A 20,653-nucleotide genomic window follows, 5' to 3' on the forward strand; every position below is an offset into this window, starting at 1 on the left:
TATGCATAAAAAATAAGGACTCAGGCTGACTGGGGGCTCTTTTTCGGATAGCAGTACTTTCCTAGATGTAGCCAAGTATAGCACTTCTTGGGTTGGATCATGGTGAGCACCTGGACTTAGGAGTTCGTGAAACATAGACCCTTCTGAAGCTATAACACAATAGTGAGGAGCAACTTCTAAAAGGTCTCAAGGACTCTTGCAGGGGAAGAATCTTACTCAGCAGACGGAATGTGTGGCCTTCCACCATACAGAGGATATCGCCCATTAAAAAAGGATGCTGTAAGAGATGGAAGGAGGACTTGGCCTCATTGATGACAGCCACAGTTTCAACAACAGATTTGTCATATCAGTAAGCAAACTCCAATCCTTCATATGAAGGGAGAGGCCATGACCGATTAGTCATTCAGAAGAATCATAGGGTCTGGTTTCAGAAGGCAAACATTATGACTGTAGATTTCAAACTGATATAAATGTATCAAAAGACATATTTTGGATATTTCAGAAACTATTGGCTTCTGGTTCGCTTAGTTAAAAAATTCCTTGGAATTGTCGGAGGAAAAATTGAGTGAGGATCAAATCTGCATTACTAACGAAGCCCTGATAACTTCAGCGAAGCCTTCCATTGCTTGCAAGTCCAACACCACTTTAAACCTCGCTGAACTGATTGTCCTGATAGAGACAAAAAGACGCTTTTCTTTGACCTAAAATGGTATCTACCCAGGGAGACTTTTCAAATAATTGAAATTGTTGCCACAGGTGTCCCACAGCTGATTAATTCCACATTCATCACTGGGGCCTGGCCACTGTTCCTGAAAGAAGAGATTTTCACTCTTTTAGAAAATTGTGAGCTCTAGCAGACAAAGGGGAATATCAACAACACACAGCGAAAAATATCGCTGCGCGTGCTTAGCGCTATTTTTAGGAACGCCGGCTATCGCTGGATTGAAATGCTGAGATAACGCTGTTTCATCAACGTTTATCTCCACAGAGTTAAACAATCCGGCGACAGCGGCAGAATAAGGGGACATCGCTGGAAATCCAGCGATACAAATGCGGCGATAAGGGAATCCTTGTAAATTGGGAGATGTGGATTCAGGTTTATAATCCACCTCCCTTAATAAATATAACTAAGTCTGACAAATTGCGGGGCATATTATCAAGGGCTATTATCTCCGCCTTTTTGGCTTTAAAAGCCAAAAAAAGCGGGGATAATGGTTTCACCCTATTTACAAGGCAGTGCTAACATGCATTAGCGCATGTTAGCAGCCTTTGTAACGATGTCTCGCTTTGCATCTCTATTGAGATGCAAAGTAGGCGTTTCTTCAAAAAACAACAGGCAAAATATCGCTAACAGCGCTTCTCCCTATTAACAAGATAGCATAGGAAACCCATAGCGATAAAAAAAGCCGGGCTAACCGCGGTTATTGCCATTAGCTAACGTCTGCAAATTGTCAGACTTAGCTATATTTATTAAGGGAGGTGGATTCTAAGCCTGAATCCACATTTCCCTATTTACAAGGATTCCCTTATCGCCGCATTTGTATCGTTGGATTTCTAGTGATGTCCCCTTATCCTGCCGCTATCGCCGGATTGTTTAATGCTGTGGAGATAACGTTGATCATACAGCGTTATCTCAGCATTTCAATCCAGCAATAGCCGGCGTTACTAAAAATAGCACTAAGCGCGCTCAGCGATATTTTTCTCTGTGTGTTGGTAATATGCCCCTGCAGACGTTAGCTAATGGCGATAACCGCGGTTAGCGCAGCTTTTTTTATCGCTATGGGTTTCCTATACCATCTTGTTAATAGGGAGAAGCGCTGTTAGCAATATTTTGCCTGTTGTTCTTTTAAGAAAAGCGAGGCGTTGTTACAAAGGCTGCTAACATGCGCTAATGCAGGTTAGCACTGCCTTGTAAAAGGGGCGAAACCATTATCTCCGATTTTTTGGCTTTTAAAGCCAAAATGGCGGAGATAAGGCCCTTGATAATATGCCCCAAAGTAATGTTCCTCCATATAGAACTCAACAGACCCTAGACAGAGTATGGCGTGTGCCTTTACCAAACCTGCAGGCATTTCTTGAGATCAGTCATCTGCTGTGCTATCTAAAGTAAGGTTTAGACAGGGCCAGGGAATCCATTCAGGACCACTGACACTCTTGAAGGAGCTCAGTTAGGCAGGAAATTGTAACAGAACCATTATCCTTACCATTTTTCACCAAAAAAATTAAAGAGTCGACTCATAACTGGATTTCTTCCTTGTTGTAGAGTCATGCACAGCAGTTTGCTTAACAACATTTAAGACAAGGTGAACAATTCTCAATTAAGGGATTTTGCAGGACTTCCCCTTTACAGCGACTTTGAAGAACTTTGAGCTGATAATGTGTTCCAAAAAAACGAAGATATTGATTTGGGGTCCTTGAAAGAGAGGTGGAAGTAAGTTTAGGTCCACTGCAAAGATATTGCTACCAAATGAATTTTCAGTTATAGTTGTGCCTAAGTGGACTTATTGCAAAACTCTTATGGCAGAAATTGTTTGCCAAGGTAGTAGTCCTCGATAATGTACATGTGTTTAATCTTCCAGTAATCTACAGAAAAGCTGGAGTGGAACTTCCAGACAGATCTCTGACTGAGATGTGAGCTCCATAAATCCTAAATCCAGGAGCAACAGAGAACTTCAGAAGGGACTGCAATTAAATGCTGAAAAGGTGATGAAAGTAAACTGATTTCAAGTCAAGGCCATTCTTTATGCCCAAGTGCTGTGTGGAATGGGTGCGCTTAGGTGCTGTGAAAGGGACTGAGTCAGAGACACTTATTTATTATCGTATATGAATTAAGCATATGTGACACCCCAGTCTCACCACAAGAAGAATCACTTGTCATCAAGACACTCTCTGGGGGCCTGGACTTTTATGAGAAACTCAGTGTCTCATACAGGAGTCTGCGAATCTTTTTAGGTCATTCAGTTTTCAGGGAAACATTTCTAGTACTGTACACAGACTTGGATGGTATTGACTATTCTGTGGTCTGTCATACAACCCACTCATTTACATGAAGAAGTAGCCATAAAAATAGTCCAATTACAAACTCCTCTGCCAAAGAAGCAGAGTCAATCTTTATCTCTTTGTTGGAATCAGCTGTCTTGTCGAGAACTTTGGGCAATGTGTGTATTTTTGTCAGATTCTCTGTTGGCCAATGCTACTAACTACATTCTTTCATATGACTATTATGGCCTATGTACAGTACCAAGAATTGTTTTATGCAGTTTTCACACCAAAGTAGTGCAACTAGGCGTATCTTAGAACAGTCTTCATGATTCTTTCTTTGTGCAGGTATTTCAAAGCAAACGCAGACCGAGAAAGCAAAGAACGTCAAAGGAACCAGGCATGTGTAAGGATTTCTATGCCTCCAGGGGAGCTGCTGGTGCATGATCCCTACCAAGATCAGACTGGGACAAAAACAGACATGGGCCCCAAAATAAAAGTGGTCCCATTAGCAAACCAGATAGACAAAAAAGTGGCCCACATTTGTAAATCAGGCTAGTTTTGAACTTGTAAAGACACACTGTATGGGTATTTTGCAAGATATGGGAGACTGCATGCATTTTGTTTGCTGCAGGCAATGTTTGTGGTAATATCAGGTAAATAACAATACGAACTGGCCTACCTGACTATAAAGCAGTCTCATAAACTGCTAAAACAATGGCCCAAACACTTATCTGTTAGACCAGCCCATTGGGCACTGCCTGATTGCCCTGTAGGCCAGTCCAACCCTGTAATACCTGCTTAGGAGCGTTCTGCCTGCATGCTGGGCTTCGGCTAGGAAATCTACTAATGGACCAAGGCTGGGCCTCTGCTCTGCCGAACTCTAAATGATGCCCTGACTGTAGTGGTCAGTTTTCTATAGAACTTCGATGAGATGTGCGGGTTTCAAGGATTCCTAGATTGTTGTCGAGATGGAACAATGGTAGAACATGGATGGCTGTTTTGAAGATATCGTCTGGGAGTCAGTGATTGGAAGCCGATAAGCTTGAGTCACAATCAGTGCAAAAAATCTTGATGAGATAGACACTCATTTAATTTGTAGTCTATTAAAAGGCAGAAAGCCGCTCCGGCCTTCAGTAGAGTAGCCAGTGTGTCATAGACCCAAGAGCAAGGAGGGAAATGAACCCTCTGACTGCCTGCTGCTTTGAATGATAAAATACAGCAATAGCCAGAGTTCAGAGTGCCCCTCAGGCCTCTGGACACTGGTGCATTGCACCTGCTTCACCAATGAAAGCTAAACTCCTGCCGGTATTCCGTTGAGACTTAGGGCCAGATGTAGGTAAATCACATTTACCGATTTTGAAATACCGAATATTACCGAATTTTACCGATTCGGTATTTCAAAATCGGTAAATGGGATGTAGGTACCAACATCTGGATCTTTTACCGATTCCTTAAAAATTCGGTATTTACCGATTCGGTAAATACCGAATCGGTATTTGCTATTGAATCCTATGGGCCTTTGAAGCCCATAGATTCAATTCAAATACCGATTCGGTATTTACCGAATCGGTAAATACCAAATTTGTCAAGGGTGCAGGGGGTGTCACTTTGACACCCTCTAGCACCCCCAAAACGGGCATGTGTGCAATGTGGCACACAGACATGCCCTAAGGGCACGTCTGTCTGTCACATGGCACATGTGTACATGCACAGATGTGCATGTACACAGGAATCGGTATTTTACCATGGATTTGTATTCCATGGTAAAATACCGATTCTGAAAGCCATGTGCCAATGGAAATTTGGCTACCCACATTTCAATCTTGCATATTCGGTAAAATTACCGATTCGTTAAAATTACCGAATCGGTAAAATTACCGAAAATGCAACATTTAAGGGCCCCTACATGTCAATGGCCATTTCCCGGTCGGTAACGGCCGAATTCGGCCGTTACCGATCGGTAAATGGCTATTTTCGGCTACCTACATCTGGCCCTTATACTGTTCCAACCAGAAAAGTCTCCTGAGTTTCAGGAGCAAGTTGGCAGAGATGTATCTAATGACAGGTAATTAAAATTAGTGATGAAAGAGTAGAAATGAAAGGCATCTCCCAGTGCTTAATTTGAACCAGTGGTTTCCGGTGCTCGGCGCCGGCGCTTAATTGTCAACACGGACATTTATTACAGTCTACCACATGGTGGAGCTTTCTGTCTAATTTATAGACGCGAACAACAACAGTTGTGTATTAATTCAATATACATTAAAATGACTAATATCTGCCACTGAAGCCATTCTTATAGCTTTGGGAGCCTGGAATAGTCAGAACTGTCACACTTCTACCATTGTGATGGTTAGTAGTTGTGTTTTTACTGTAATTTGCATCGGTCACAACAGGGTGCAAGTGGAAGTGACCTCCTGACGAGGGCCCTGGCACTTATTGTTTTAACAAATTGAGCACTGCTCCTACCTCATGTCCCTGATCCATGGCCTAAGAGGGAAGTCAGCATATGTGAAGACGTGGTTCGAGTGCCAGCAGGGCACCCACTGAACCTGGCCTTCAATCAGGGCTTTAAGTGGGCTGGGTCTTGCCGGTGCTCAGCACCAGCAGTCTTATAAAGCAGGTGCCGAACCAGATCTCTATCGGGCTCTCCAGTTTTGCCCTCAGGGTGAAATATAATCTTACCTCTGCAGCAGTACCACCCTTCACTGCTTTTGAGGCAACTTCAAATCGACTTGCTATAGTGCTTTCGCAGTCTCATCATTTCAGAACTGAAGCATTTTCAATATTTTGTACAACAAAGGCATCGTTGTTGCTGATTTATCTTACACAAACAACAACCACTGGCAAAGCCAATAGCCCTGGCTTGTTGTAGGTGTAATGTTACTTGTTCCATCAGTATTACGTATCTGTATGCAATAACAGAGGCAGCAAAATACCAGCTGGGCGGCACACCATGCTAAGCACAGATTATTACCTTGCTTATATTTAAGCCACGCCCTTAATTACATCGGCCACGCCCCTTTGAGAGACCTCCAAGCTTTTTCATTCCACTTAAAGACCTGCCTTCAATAGTTACTGTTCCCTAACCAGGACAAAAAGCTTATCTGACCTGCTTATCCCGAGATCTCAGACTTTTGGGAGGGAGAAAAAACGGATTTACGAGTACTTAAGAAAATCATGTAGAGCTTTTTATGTAAACCAGCTGAAAATTTGTTTTTTTACTACATTTTCCTGAAATCAAACGGATGTAGCCACATTTCACAAATGAATATTAAAGGATTTCTAATAAAACAATGACTAACCATTTTGGACCATATCATAGAGGAAAGGAAAACCATACATTGGCAACTGCCCGTAGTTTACGCCTACTATTCGCTTTAGGTCACAAGTGCTTCAGGCGTTCACATGTGTTCCCATGCGAGTTAGATCAACCATGAACACATAAATCCAATCCAGGTGCATGCATTAGGCATGTTTCATGCGCTGTGACTTGTGCATGTTTTATGCATGTTTACATAACAGCATTTTCTAGACGTTTGTCACACTTAACGCTTCGAAAAAGCTTTTCTGAACCTTCCCATTACATTTATTGCAAGAAGTGTTGATTCTACCAGTTTTATGGGAACAAGCCTGGAGACTGAGGATGTAGAAGGGGTAAAGGGTGGCGGAAGCGGAATTAAAAGCATGAATGACTCTGTGTGAAAGAACACAGACATATTTTTAAAAGCACAGTTCGTTCTTTATTTTAAAAAAAAGAAAAGAAGCGGAATTCGTCATGAAAGCATGCTTAATTCTTTAGCAAAGCATGCAGAATTCTTCACGAAAACTCATAAAATACAATATGAAAGCATGAAAAATGTATTCTGGGAGCGTGCGGAATTATTTAAGCAGACGCACAGAAGTTTGCAACCGAGCACTGCATTCTTTAAGAAAGTATGTCAAATGCTTCAAGAAGCTCCACAGAATTATGTAAGAGGGTTCAAAGGTTTGTCCAAAATGCTTTTAACCAATGCCTAGAATTATTTAGGAAATAAACACAATTAGCCAAGGCATGGTGCAGAATTATTTTAGGAAACGTGGAATAGTTGTAGGCGGTGAACAGAATTTATCACGAAAGCAATCTTCTTGGTTAAAAACGCATGGGCAAAGCAAAATAATTCTGACTTTATCTAATATCATTTGGAGAATATTATGACTGGTTGCAGCCAGGATGCGCTCAGTTTCTGCCTGTTATCCCCAAGTCTAACCTCAAATTCCCAGCTGTATCCACCATTAACCCAGATATAGCCATCATGAGGAAGGAAAAGATTCTGAGACTTGGTCACTGTCTTAATATGCCCAGTATGACATAATCTCCGATGTACTTCCATATGCCTAAGCATCACATGCTATGTACAAGCTCCTACGCCCTTATAAAACATAAACCATGCATAGCTTTCATGCCCAGCCACTGTCACCCATGCACAGATAAAAAGCCCATTGGTTAATCCTGACCTTCATCACTCCTCATTTCAACATTTCTGGTTAGACTGATCCACTGTGTTTTCCTGCACAGTAGACTCAAGTCCCGAGTCACCTGGCTGGTTTTCTACATATTTTGGAAGCGTTTGGCTCCACACACCGACACAACTTATGGTTGTTGCCATGTGTTGAATTGTTGTGAAATGCACTGCCTTTTACCGGCTCCTCCAGTTGGAGGCAGAAAGTACTGGCTCTACCTGATCAATCTATATTGTCTAGCTTGACCAGGCCGCCTCACATCCTTCAGAGTGAGATGAGCGTATGTGGTGGAGTACATGAGGGGACAGGGTAGCCCCTCAAGGCGGACCCTACCATGTTAGAAATTGTAAGACTTGCAATGGCTATCTTCCTACATCCCTTTGCCTGTCCCAATGATGTCACTCCATCGTCCCTGCGCAGGCCATTGCAGCCAGGTTGGTGGATTGATGTGTGTCTGCTTTGGGTTAATAAACTCTTCCATTGAAAATATGGGCGCCCTCTCTGGGCCCACCTAATAGGTTGAAAACAGTTTGGACAAATCAGTCAATGGCCGTTAAAGTAGCATCACTCTGATAAAAACTCTGGTCAGCGGCATAGCCACTGCTATCACCTGAACAAAAGATATGTACAAAATTGTTCAGCTCAACTTCCAATGGTTAGCTCTGCCAAGGGAAGGCATCAACTCAAACACATTCCTGGTTGTAATACAGAATGAATGCCATTATCCCTGTGGAATGAGAAACACTGAGCAGAATATAGAATGCACGTTAATCCCACTCAGCACCTGATGCACTTTGGCTCACTTGATTCCCCACAACATTTTAGGAGATGCACAGAGTCGGAGTGTCTGGTAGGCCTAGCCCCTAATGCTGTTGTTGGTGAATATCCTGTGAGCCAAGTATTCTTGTCCATCATTGACCTAAGGCAGAAGCTCCACACCACAGCTAGAGCAAAGTTTTAAGAATGGCAGGAAATTTGTGTTGTAGGGACACATACTTATGGTTCTATATAATAAAGTTGGGGGTGGAATGCGGTTGAGGGGCGATCAGGAGGCAGTTGTAGTCGGGGAACGAAGAAGGAGGTGCGTTGTGTGCTCTTCTATCGTGGGCTATTTATTTGTACTGAAACAAACATCTTTACCTCCACAACGTGTTTGATACTGTTTATACCACTATTACAATTGGCGACGAACAGAAGTATTGGAAGTTATACTGGATTATACTTGAGAACTGGAGATTTGTGCCCACAGAGTGCAAGGAGCATACAGGTGGCATATGTGGTGTATGTGCTTGTGTAGAATGGCAGCAATCCGTGACTTGTGCCACAATGGTAACATTTGTCCATTGTTTTATTCAGCTAAAGGTACTGTACACCACTTTATCAATATTCTAACCATTGGTAAAGTCTCCTGCATCTACTACACCGGGATGGACAGTCCGAGGAGTACTCTCCTACATAAGGGTTAATGCATCAGCTTAAGAACAGTGGTCGTACAAGAGACAAGAATTGGGTACTGAGGTATTACCTCTTAGAAATACTTGTGACGATACATTGAATGATTCCTGATGAAGTCAGTGATGTTCACACATCGACCTGACGAAACACGTGTTGGCTACAGGAGACTACTAAAGAATATGGATTAAAAGAATAAATCAACCTGAAACCAAGAAGAAATTAAATGAATTTGAAATGAATTTGTTCTTGTAAAGCGCACTGCTGCCCCAGCAAAGGGGCGCCCTGGCGCTGAACCTATTTATTACATATGATTGTTATTTGAGTTAGTTGCTCGGGCCTTTCTGTATATTGTAAGGACTGAGTTTTGTCAGCCACTGTGAGAGTGCAGGTGGCCGCTCTCTCCGTTGAAGCACCACGGAATTGGATAAACGTGCACTGTGAGAATATATACTAGGTTTGCGCAAGAGGCCCAGCCACACCCTGTTGCAAGTCTCCTGCATGTAGTTGCTGGTGGAGCGCGCTGTCCATAGAGCGTAATCTGTCTTGTGTGTGGCGGATGCTGGTGGAGCGTGCTGCATTTGAAGCTAGAACGGTCTATTGGGCAGGTGCAAAGTGCTGATGAACTTATTTAGAATAAGGTGGCAAGACAGGATCTGTCGCCTTCAGAAAACCAACTTAAACAACGCTTGGTGGTGGCCATCTTTAGTCGGCCTGAATTTCTGTTTTGTTATAAGCATATCGACATCAGTGATAAGCACAGTAGTATTCGGTTGGCATCCTGTCAAAACGTACCAACATCAGTGATACGCACATTAATATTTTGAGCCTGCCATGTATGGAAAGTATTTCTAGTAGGTCAGTGACACGTACACTGTTTTTCTGTGTTTTATCTACATGGCATATCAGCGATACGCACACTAACATTTGGGGAATGCATTAGCAACAGTATTTCAGTGGTCTGTAGTATTCTTTATACAGTTTTGCTGATGCTTATGTCAAGATTCAACGTGGGATTTTGGCATAAAATATTTGTTGCTTGTTTGTTCACATTGTGTTATCTTAGTGTATAAACTATGTCTGCCAGTCATATGTTTAACCAGCCTAGAATTTTTCTTCAGACACCTGGTAAACCGAATTTGATTTGAAAAAATTATTTAAATCCATGAGAACTATCTAGTAGCCATAGATGGTAAGGCATTTTCTGCTGAAAGACAATTAGCATTACTGTTCAGTATTTTAGGTAATGTGGCTCTGGAAATTTTAGAAAATGTACAGCCAATACTTCCACCGGAAGCTGGGGATGCTCCCATTGGGAATTTTTTAAATAAGCAGTTTGCAGGCTAGAAAACCAATTTACAGAAAACCTATTGTTCTGATAGAATGTCATAATTTTTCAAAAGAAAACAGTATGGAGAAGAGTCTGTAGAAGAATATGGTGCTGCTCTTAGAGTTTAACAGCCAATTGTGCGTTTGGTGTAAACCTAGACACTTGTATCCAGGACAACAGAGAGTTCTGAATGGATTTCAGCTGTAGTTATAGCTTAAAGAAAAACTGGAGATCTGCGTCTCTGTGCTGATTTGAGAAACAGGAATAATAATATCGTAGAAGACCACCATATGTTACCTCCAATACAAAAGTTATTAGCAACTGTCAGTGGAGCCCAACATTTTTCTTTCTGGATCTCAAGTTAGTATTCCACCAAGTGGCGCTGGCTGAAGAATTAAGAGACTTCACTATATTTGCCACTCCCTTAAGAAGCCTACAGGTACTTAAGGTTACCATTTGGCCTGGCTTCTGCAGCCAGTGTTTTTCAAAACTTAATGGATGTACTTTTTCAAGGTTTTGGTGGCGTCCAAGTCTTTCAGGACGACATTTGGATTTTTACTAAGACTATCCATCAACACAATTTGTTCTTGGACACAGCATTACATATTCTGGAGGATAAAGGTTTGGCTGTGTGTATAAACAAATGTAAATGTTTGGTGAAAGAAACTGACTATTTGAGACACAAAATTACAACGTAGGTTATCCAACCCAGGACAGATTTATTGGATGCCATTGCTAAGGCTATCACACCAGATGACAGCATTTCCTTGAAATCCCTTTGAGGGTTAGGAGAGTATTATGCTAGGTTTGTTCAAGGCTATGAAATCTTTACAGAACCCCTACGTAAGTTATTTAAAAAAGATGAGCAATTTATTTTGGACTGCACAACAAAACGAAGCATTTGAAAAAATCAACTCTTTAATAATCCAGGCTCCTGCACTTAAGCCAATTGATTCTTCTGCTAAACGTTATGTTACAGTGGATGCTATTTCATTGGGATTGGTTGTGCTATTTAGTCAAATTGCAAACAGCAAAGAAAGCACAGTGTCCTCTGTATCTAGAGCTTTAAGGGGTTCAGAATTGGAGTATAGCACCATAGGAGGAGAAGCCCTGGCTTGTGTGCGGGCCATAGAAAAGTAAAGTAAGTCATTGGTGTACATGATTGATGGGAGAAAATCTGATAAATCTTCATCAAGGTTGGTGAGACTAATTTCTAGGCTTCAAGAGTTCAATTTAGTAATTAGCACTTTTTGGGAGGGAAAAATTCCACAGCGGGCTGTTTGTCTAGATTACCCTAAAATGAAGTGGGAAGTGAAGAGAAGGTGAATCAACACAGGTGTGTTGTTGCTCTAGTGGACACGATTGATAATTGTGGTGGTGCTATTACGTAATCTGAATTGCTCACACGGTGTGAGGAAGACAGTCTAATTGGTTTTATCAAACAATATCTTACAAATTGACCACCATTTAGGAATTTGGAACCTGACTTACAAAGTTTCAGTTACATAGCAGGTGAACTTAGTGTGGAGCATGGTATGTTGTTGAGGCGGGATTTATTGCTCTTCAACATGGTTTTAGACAGAGACTAATGATTCTAGCTCATCCGGGTCATCCAGGATTTACTGCCACGAAGAAGAAGCTCAAGCAGCATTACTGGTGACTAAGGCTAGACTCTGCATTTGAAAAAATATTTAGTCTTGCACTGTATGTGTCTGTACTGATAAACACTAGAACGTGATTAGTGAGCCTTCCAATCCTTCAGAAATTCCAGTCACATCATTGTAGAAAGTGTCCATTGACTGTTCAGGTCCTTATAACATTCTAGGACAGAGAAAAAGATTATTGTTCTTACTGATAATTTTTCGAAATGGAAATATCACACATTTGTCAGCAGTCCCACTACAAAAAAGAGTTGATTTTTTTAGGTGGTGTTTTCCAGATTGAGGGATTTCTACAAGTATTAATGTCAGAAATTGGCGTGCAATTTGTCTCTGCCACATGTTCCATTTTTTTTTAAGTGCACGGTATCAGTACTGAACGAGCACCCTCGATCGTCCTGTCACTTCGTACATTGTTGTGGGATTGCAACAACCAAGGATATCCCTGAAGACCCTATACAGATCAGTGTATAATAGGGGACTGGCACTCCCAGATATTAGGGCAGATTTTCTTCCTCAATGAGTGAAGCCACTGCTTATAAAGTGAACCAGCCTACCGGATTGACCATATGGCTATGGCGAGGCAGACGTATGTTCACTATGTCTATGGGAAGAAAGGTTGGCTGCACCTGCTTGAACCAACCAGGACCATTTTATGGGCCTGAGACGATGCCACTGGTGCTATGGGTTGGAAATGTAGGATCACCCTAGCCACCTCAATTTGGAGGGGTGCTGTGCTACCAGAGAATGGGAAGTTAGCCAGTTTTGGCCTATGGGAACACATTAGGATCAAGACCAGGAGAGACGTACTAGAGGGCAAGGAGGTCAAGACATTTGAGGCCCTACAGTAGGAGTATGCTCTTGTTGAGACCCAACATTTTAAATATTTGCAACTTACACATGCTCTCAGGGGAGACCACGTCCTGGGTTTGGACCTCCCTACCTAATCCTCACTGGAGAAATGGGTGTTGGGGTAAGTGGTTGCTCTGAGAGCAGTATCTTGCCTCTACCACACTATACAAAAGAACTCACCGGGCAATCTGGGGGAACTGTGAAAGAAATAGGAAAGGGACATTGTGGCCCTGGAGGCTGTGGACTGGGAAGCAGTGCTGGTTCATCCACGGGAAGTAGCTTTTAAAGCCAGACTGCATTTAATACAGTTTGAAGTTCTCCACAGGTCTTACTACACTCCTAGATCACCGCAAATGATTTCCCTGGGCATTACCAATGACGTAGATATTCCTAGGAAGCAATTGCTGTTTTGATGTTGGGTTTTGTCATAGCCAAACACAATCTGGCCGGGTGCTGGGGGGTTGGGGTACCATATCCACAAAGACCATGTGAGGGGAGTGGATGAATCACTGCATGGAGGCAGAGAGAGTGGTGTATGACAGAAGGCGGCCCATAAAAATTCACAAAGGTTTGGGTGCACTGGAAGGCATATCACGGATTGATGGATGGCTTTGACGATGCACGAGGAGATTGGGCCTCGTCATAATGATGCCGGACATAGAGGAGAGACTGGTTGGTCGGCACCTATGATGCTGCCAGGAATGCTTGCTAAGATGCTAGTTGCTAGGTGGCTGGTCTGCTGAGCATACTGAAGTGGGATTGTGGATGTGTTGTCGGATTAATGCATGTATGTTTCTTTCTTTTACTGTTCTGTAAAACAATAAAATATATATTTTTTAAATTTAAATAGCTAGGGTGGTTTGGAACCATAGCTTTGAGAGACGCTCTGGTGGTGCAACTCCTGAAAGACAAGTAGAAGCCAAACACATTGAATAGCCTGGTGGCAATGGCCCTGAGATGATAGTGATGTGTGTTTGGATTATGATATCCACATTTTTATATGCACCTAAAATATCTCTAGTAGTTTTTTCAAGCGACAAAAGCCATTTCAGTGTTCATCTACTGACACACTGTACACAGGTTGGGCTGGCCAGTGTAGGTGAACTATACCAAGATGGCAAACTCAATCAATCAATCAGGCGTTTGTTAAGCGTGACTACTCACCCGTAAGGGTCTCAAGGCTCTGGGGTGAGGGGGTTGGGGGGGGGGGGTAACAGACTAGGCTCCAGTCTATCAAGGGGGCGTCTGTCAAAGAGCCAGGTTTTGAGGTTTATTGCAAAGATGGGGAGCGATGTTGTCTGTCTAGGGTGGAGCGGAAGGGCGTTCCAGGCTCGGACCGCGAGGAAGGAGAAGGAGCGGCCTCCCAATCTGGTCTTTCTGGTGCGGGGAACCACGGCATAGGAGAGCTGGGCTGATTGTAGGGTCCTCTGGGGTGCGTGGAATTTGAGTCGGTTGTTCAGGTATGGTCCGGTGTCATGGAGGGCCTTGTGGGTGTGGGTGAGCATCTTGAAGGTGACTCTAGCTTCGATAGGGAGCCAGTGGAGTGTGCACAGGTGCTGGGAGATGTGGCCATGTCTTGGCAGGTCGAGGACCAGTCTTGTGGTGGCGTTCTGGATGTTCTGTAGCTTGCGGTGAGGCTTTTGTTTATTCCGGAGTAGAGTGCGTTGCTGTAGTCGAATCTGCTGGTGACAAGGGCGTGAGTGATGGTCTTTCTGTGTTCGAGGGGGATTCATTTGAAGGTCTTACATAGGAGGCGGAGGGATCGGCAGCAGGAGGACAAGACAGAGTTGATCTGGCGGTCCATTTTGAGCTCGAAGTCCAGGCTGATTTCCAGGTTGCGCGCGTGGTCCATGAGGGTGGCCAGGCTTCCAAGGGCGGGGGGCCACCAGGTGTCGTTCCAGGCATTGGGGTTTGGGCCCATGATGAGTACTTTGTTTTGTTGGTTTTTAGTTGTAGGCAGCTGTTTTTCATCCATTTGGTGACGGCTCCCATGCCTTCTCGAAAATTGTGTCTGGAGGTATTGGGTTCGTTGGATAGGGAGAGGATGAGTTGGGTGTCGTCTGTGTATGACACAATGTTGAGTCTGTAGGTTCTGACGATGGGGGCGAGCGGAGCCATGTAGACATTGAAGAGTGTAGGGCTGAGGGAGGACCCCTGGGGGACCCCGCAGGTGGAAGGTGTAGGGTCCTTTGAGAAAAGGGGGGAGACTGACCCACTGCATCCTGCCTGAGAGGAAGGAGCAGATTCAGTTCAGGGCCTTGTCTAGGAACCCTGCGTTGTGGAGTCTGCGTATTAGGATGTGGTTAGAGACTGTGTTGAACGCTGCTGAGAGGTCGAGGGGATGAGGGCTGCTGTTTCTCCTTTGTCCAGTAGGGTGCAGATGTAGTCTGTTGCAGCCAGGAGGGCGATTTCCGTACTGTGTTTTTTTTCTGGAGTGGGAGGAGTCGAGGATGTTGTGCTCTTTGATGAATGTGGCGAGTTGGCTGTTGATGGCTTTCTCTATGACTTTCGCTGGGAACGGGAGCAGGGAGATGGGTCTGTGGTTTTTGAGATCAGTGGGGTCCGCCGAGGATTTCTTCAGGAGGCGGTTGACCTCGGGAACGTGGCGGTTGCCAGGAAGCGGTTGATGGTGTGGCAGAGCATGTGTGCGATGGGTTGGCGGCTCTGTTGAAAATGTGGTGGGGGCAGGGGTCCGTGGGGGCCCCGGAGTGGATTGACTTCATCGTCTTCAGTGTGTCTTCAGTGGTGAGGGCTGTCCAGTTGTCAATCGCTTGCTTGAGGGTGTCGGGGGTGGTTGGTGAGGGTTCCATGTGTTGGTTGTCTTCGTCGAAGTTGTCGTAGATGCTCTTGATTTTGTGGTGGAAAAAGGTGCTGAGTTTGTCGCAGACGATTCAGAAAAGGGGGTGGTGATGAACAGAGTGTCTGAATTAAGCAGACCACTCTTACCCAGTCCAAAGATTAGGGCTTGATCCATCACCGTTATTTAGCTCACTGCACCATCCCAGCTCAGAACCTGGCTATATGCAAATTAGTCTGTCCCTGGCCCAGTGCATCATGGGAACAGGGCAGACCCAACTACCAAGCCAATTCTTCACCAGAAAGGAGACAAGCTTCCGGGGACCGGTTTCTGGCATTTCAGCCGTCGTCGGCCCGGCTTGCTTGAATCCTGATGGTGCAGTGAGCAAGGGACTCATGTCTGAGTATACCCTGCCACACCTATAGTGGCCAAAAACGATTCAGAAAAGGGGGTGGTGATGAACAGAGTGTCTGAATTAAGCAGACCACTCTTACCCAGTCCAAAGATTAGGGCTTGATCTATCACCGTTATTTAGCTCACTGCACCATTCCAGCTCAGAACCTGGCTATATGCAAATTAGTCTGTCCCTGGCCCAGTGCATCATGGGAACAGGGCAGACCAAACTACCAAGCCAATTCTTCACCAGAAAGGAGACAAGCTTCCGGGGACCGGTTTCTGGCATTTCAGCCGTCGTCGGCCCGGCTTGCTTGAATCCTGATGGTGCAGTGAGCAAGGGACTCATGTCTGAGTATACCCTGCCACACCTATAGTGGCCAAAAACGATTCAGAAAAGGGGGTGCCCTGTTCCCATCATGCACTGGGACAGGAACAGACTAATTTGCATACAGCCAGGTTCTGAAACTGGGATGGTGCAGTGAGCTAAAAATCGGTGTTGGATCTAGCCCTGATCTCTTGACTGGGTGAGAGCTTTCTGCTTAATTCAGAGACTCTGTCCCTCACCACCCCTTGTTGTAAATATTTTTGTCCACCCTAAGCGTGGAAGGGTATTCTCAGATGTGAGACCCTTGCTCATTGCACCATCAGGATTCAAGCAAACTGGGCCGAAGACGGCTGTAATGCCAGAAACCGGTCCCCGGGAGTTTGTTTCCTTCCCAGTGTAAGAATTGGCTTTTGTAGTTTGGTTTGCCCTGTTCCCATCATGCACTGGGACAGGAACAGACTAATTTGCATACAGCCAGGTTCTGAAACTGGGATGGTGCAGTGAGCTAAAAAACGGTGTTGGATCTAGCCCTGATCTCTTGACTGGGTGAGAGCTTTCTGCTTAATTCAGAGACTCTGTCCCTCACCACCCCTTGTTGTAAATATGAGTTTGTCGCAGAGGTCTTGTGAGAGAGGAATGTCGGTGGACTCGCTGGTGGGTTGGGCGAACTCCGAACTGATGCCCCTAACAAGTTTGACTGAAGAGCTTGGCCACGAGGCCTCCCATTTCTTGACCATTAGCTCTATCACTCAAACTATCAAGTATAATTCCCAAACCTGCGAGTCAGACACACTCAAAATCCTACTCAGTGCTTGGTTTGTAAATGAATCAGTGGCAGTGCACAAAGCTCTGCTCAGAAGCCAGCAGTGGTGCTAAATATCAGTGTGCCAAACACCAAGGCTGCGTAGTCTTGAATCTACCTCATGCCTGATTAATTCACTACCAGACACTCCCTGCTCCTATATCTCACTTTTGCCGATGCCAGCTTTGTTCATGTGTGACAGTATTTCCATCTATCTCTAGCTCTTTCTCCTTCTTTTGCTTTTTGTATTTTTCACTTTCTTGCCCTCAGTAAATATCTAATGATGAAAAGTAGTGCTGGGCACCAAAAATGTGCGCCAGTGGGCCCCACCTGCAACCACCTTCAGCAACCACATTAAGCACTGGTGTTATGGCTCATTTTCACAGGTGATATTTGTAAACTAGTAACCCAGTGCTACAAATGACTTCAAGAAATAACGAAACAAAGTTAAATGGGCAATGAGCAAAGCACTCGACAGCAGAGTATGGGAGAAGCCCATTGCATAAAGGAGCTTTTTAGAAATATGGGCCTAATATACACCCGGGGGATATTTACAAGCCTGTTGCACCACCAGAGCGTCACATTTTTTGATGCCCCATGGCGCACAGTGCAGAGCAATATCTACAAGTTATGCAGAGCTAACCTGCGTGGCTTTTCATAGCCTTGTAGATAAGGTGTAGGGTCTTGCAGCACAAGTCGCTACGTTGCATTACATTACGACAGGGAGGAGTCTAAGGGTGTTGCTTTGGGTGTTCCCACGCAACACCCATGGATTTTGACACTGCCCCAGATTTACAACATAGCATGAATCTGGGTCCGCGCCAAAAACTTACGCCTCCCCAGAGCAGGTGTAAGGAAGGGAAATGTTTAAATTTCTTCTTGTTTTCCCCCTTGTCATGTGTGCTGCATTCTGCAGCACACATAGAATGATGAAAATTCCTCTCACAATTGTTTTTGTGCAGGAAGGTGCCCATTCCTGCACAAAAACAATCCTGCCAAAACACATACACCCTTGCACTTTGGTGCAAGGGTGCCTGCGTTGGCCCATGGCTGCCATTTCTGTGCCAGCACTGGCTGTAAGTACAGGAATGCACCCTATCTTGTAAATAAGGTGCATTCCTGTCGAATTGGCGTAGAGCAGCGCAGAAAAATTACTTGTGGTGCTCCCCTACACCAATTATTTGTAAATATGCCCCCCAGTTTAGCTACTTACATATGACATATGTTTTCCCGTGGAAATTAAACCTAATAATAGGATGGGGTTGCCAGGCCAGGTACTAATTTAGTTTTCCCCCTTCCTTCACAACCGCACGCCAAGGATCAAAGTTAATTATGTCCTCACTTCCTGTACCCCTATCCTGATTGGAGTCCCCCAAGGTTCTACGCTCTCGCCCACTCTCTTCAATCTATTTATGGAGCCTCTTGCGGTCATTCTGAACAAATTCAACATTCAATACCATATGTATGTGGATGACCCGCAATTGTACCTGAAGATCTCATCGCAAGGGGACATAAAAACTTTAAATGATGCACTTGCCCAAACTCAGCAATGGTTAGCCCAGGATCATCTCCTACTAATCACACGGAAAAAGGAATTTCTTTTGATCACGCCACCTAACCACTCAGCTCCTACCCTTGACTGGATTAAACACCTAACTGCTCTGAACTGCACACCTCACGTTGTAGACTCTATAAAATCTTTAAGTATCACCTTGAATAAACACCTAAACATGCAAGCACACATCAGTGGAGCCAATTTCCAACTCAACACACTGAAGAAAACCAAACCATTCCTCCCCCCGAAGATCTCAGGCCGGCAGTCCAATCCCGGATTATCCCTAGATTGGAATATGGGATGGTGACCCTCGCAGGACTTCCCAAAGTCAGCTTGGCCCCACTCAGAGCTACCTTGAATGCTTCTGCCAGACTTTTGACAGGTTCCAGGAAATTAGATCACATTTCACCCAACCTTTTGCAGCTAAACTGGTTATCTATTGAAGCTAGAATCCGACTCAGGATTGCTTGTCTGACTCATAAAGCCATACACCACAATGCCCCATACTACCTAGCAAATAAACATGTGTTATCAGGCCCCAGCCAGAACCTCTGAAGTAGGTCCACCCTTCTCTTGAAACCTCCAAGATTCAAAAAGAAAAGGTCACACAACTGTGCGTACTCCGGTCTTACTCAGAGAATCTGGAACTCCTTGCCATCCGAGATCAGATCAAATCCTTCCACTACTTCCTTTAAAAAATTGGTCAAAAGACTACTAATGAACGAACGTTAACGCACTGATCATGCTCGTGTGTTTTACTAATAACCAAAATCTTGAAATATTGTCACTGATGTACTATAAGAATGTTATCTTCTTTTGTTTCCAGGCCTCAATAGCTCCTTCAACTACATCAACTATTGACTTGGCTCGTTCGTTCTCAGTCAATATTCCTTGATGCACATTGCACATCTTGGTTCTTCCTATTGTATGAGGTTTCACTCAGAGCGCTTTATTGCACCTCGGATACACCCTTTTCTTTATTCTTGAATGTTTTCCCACAGGATGTAATTTTACTCACCTTCTTTATATGCTTGTGTGTTTTATTACTAACCAAAATCTTGAAGTATTGTCAATGATATTCTATATGTTTTTACCTTCTTATTATTTCAGTCCTTGATAGCTCCTTTAACTGCATCAACTATTGATTTTAGGGCTTGTTCCCCTTTTTTTGTTAATATTCCTTGATGTACATCGCGTTTTTTTCTATTGTATGATGTTTTAATCGGAGTGCTCTACGACGCCTCTGATACGGTATACAGTCAAAATATCGAGTTTTTTATTTCGAATTACATTAATATCGATTAAAAAATATAGAATGGACACAATATCGACTGGACAGAATATAGACTACAAAAATATTGACTAGAATAGCATTAATATCGATTCCAAAATATAGAATAGACATAATATCGACTGGACAGAATATAGACAACAAAAATATCGAATTAGAGGTAAGTAAGTTAATATCAATTTTTTAAAGTGTTTTTTATGTTACTATATGTGTGAAAAGTGTATATTTATTTTATAATTTATTTTAATTAATTTTATGGTATTTTATTTTTGCGTAATATAAATCAGTAGCTGGTTGTGGGTTTATAGGGGAATAGGGTGGGAAGTAATTTAATTTTAAAATTAATTAAATATGTTAATTTATGTATTGTTATTTATTTTGAATTAATTGTTATTTCATTATTAAAATTTAATTGGTAATTGATTAATTGATAATTATGTTAATTATATTAATTTATTTTCTGTAGCGGGTTGTGGGTTTATAGGGGAATAGGGTGGGAAGTAATTTAATTATAATTAATTAAATATAATTTATTTATTGGTATTAATTTTTAATTAATTGTTAATTATTAATTGGTAAATAATTACAATTAAATTGGTAATTAATTTTATTAATTGGTTAATTGATAATTATGTTAATTATATTAATTTATTTTCTGTCGCGGGTTGTGAGTTTATAGGGGAATAGGGTGGGAAGTAATATAATTAAAATTC

Source organism: Lissotriton vulgaris, chromosome 9, assembly GCF_964263255.1.
Source record: "Lissotriton vulgaris chromosome 9, aLisVul1.2, whole genome shotgun sequence".
Classification (NCBI taxonomy): Eukaryota; Metazoa; Chordata; class Amphibia; order Caudata; family Salamandridae; genus Lissotriton; species Lissotriton vulgaris.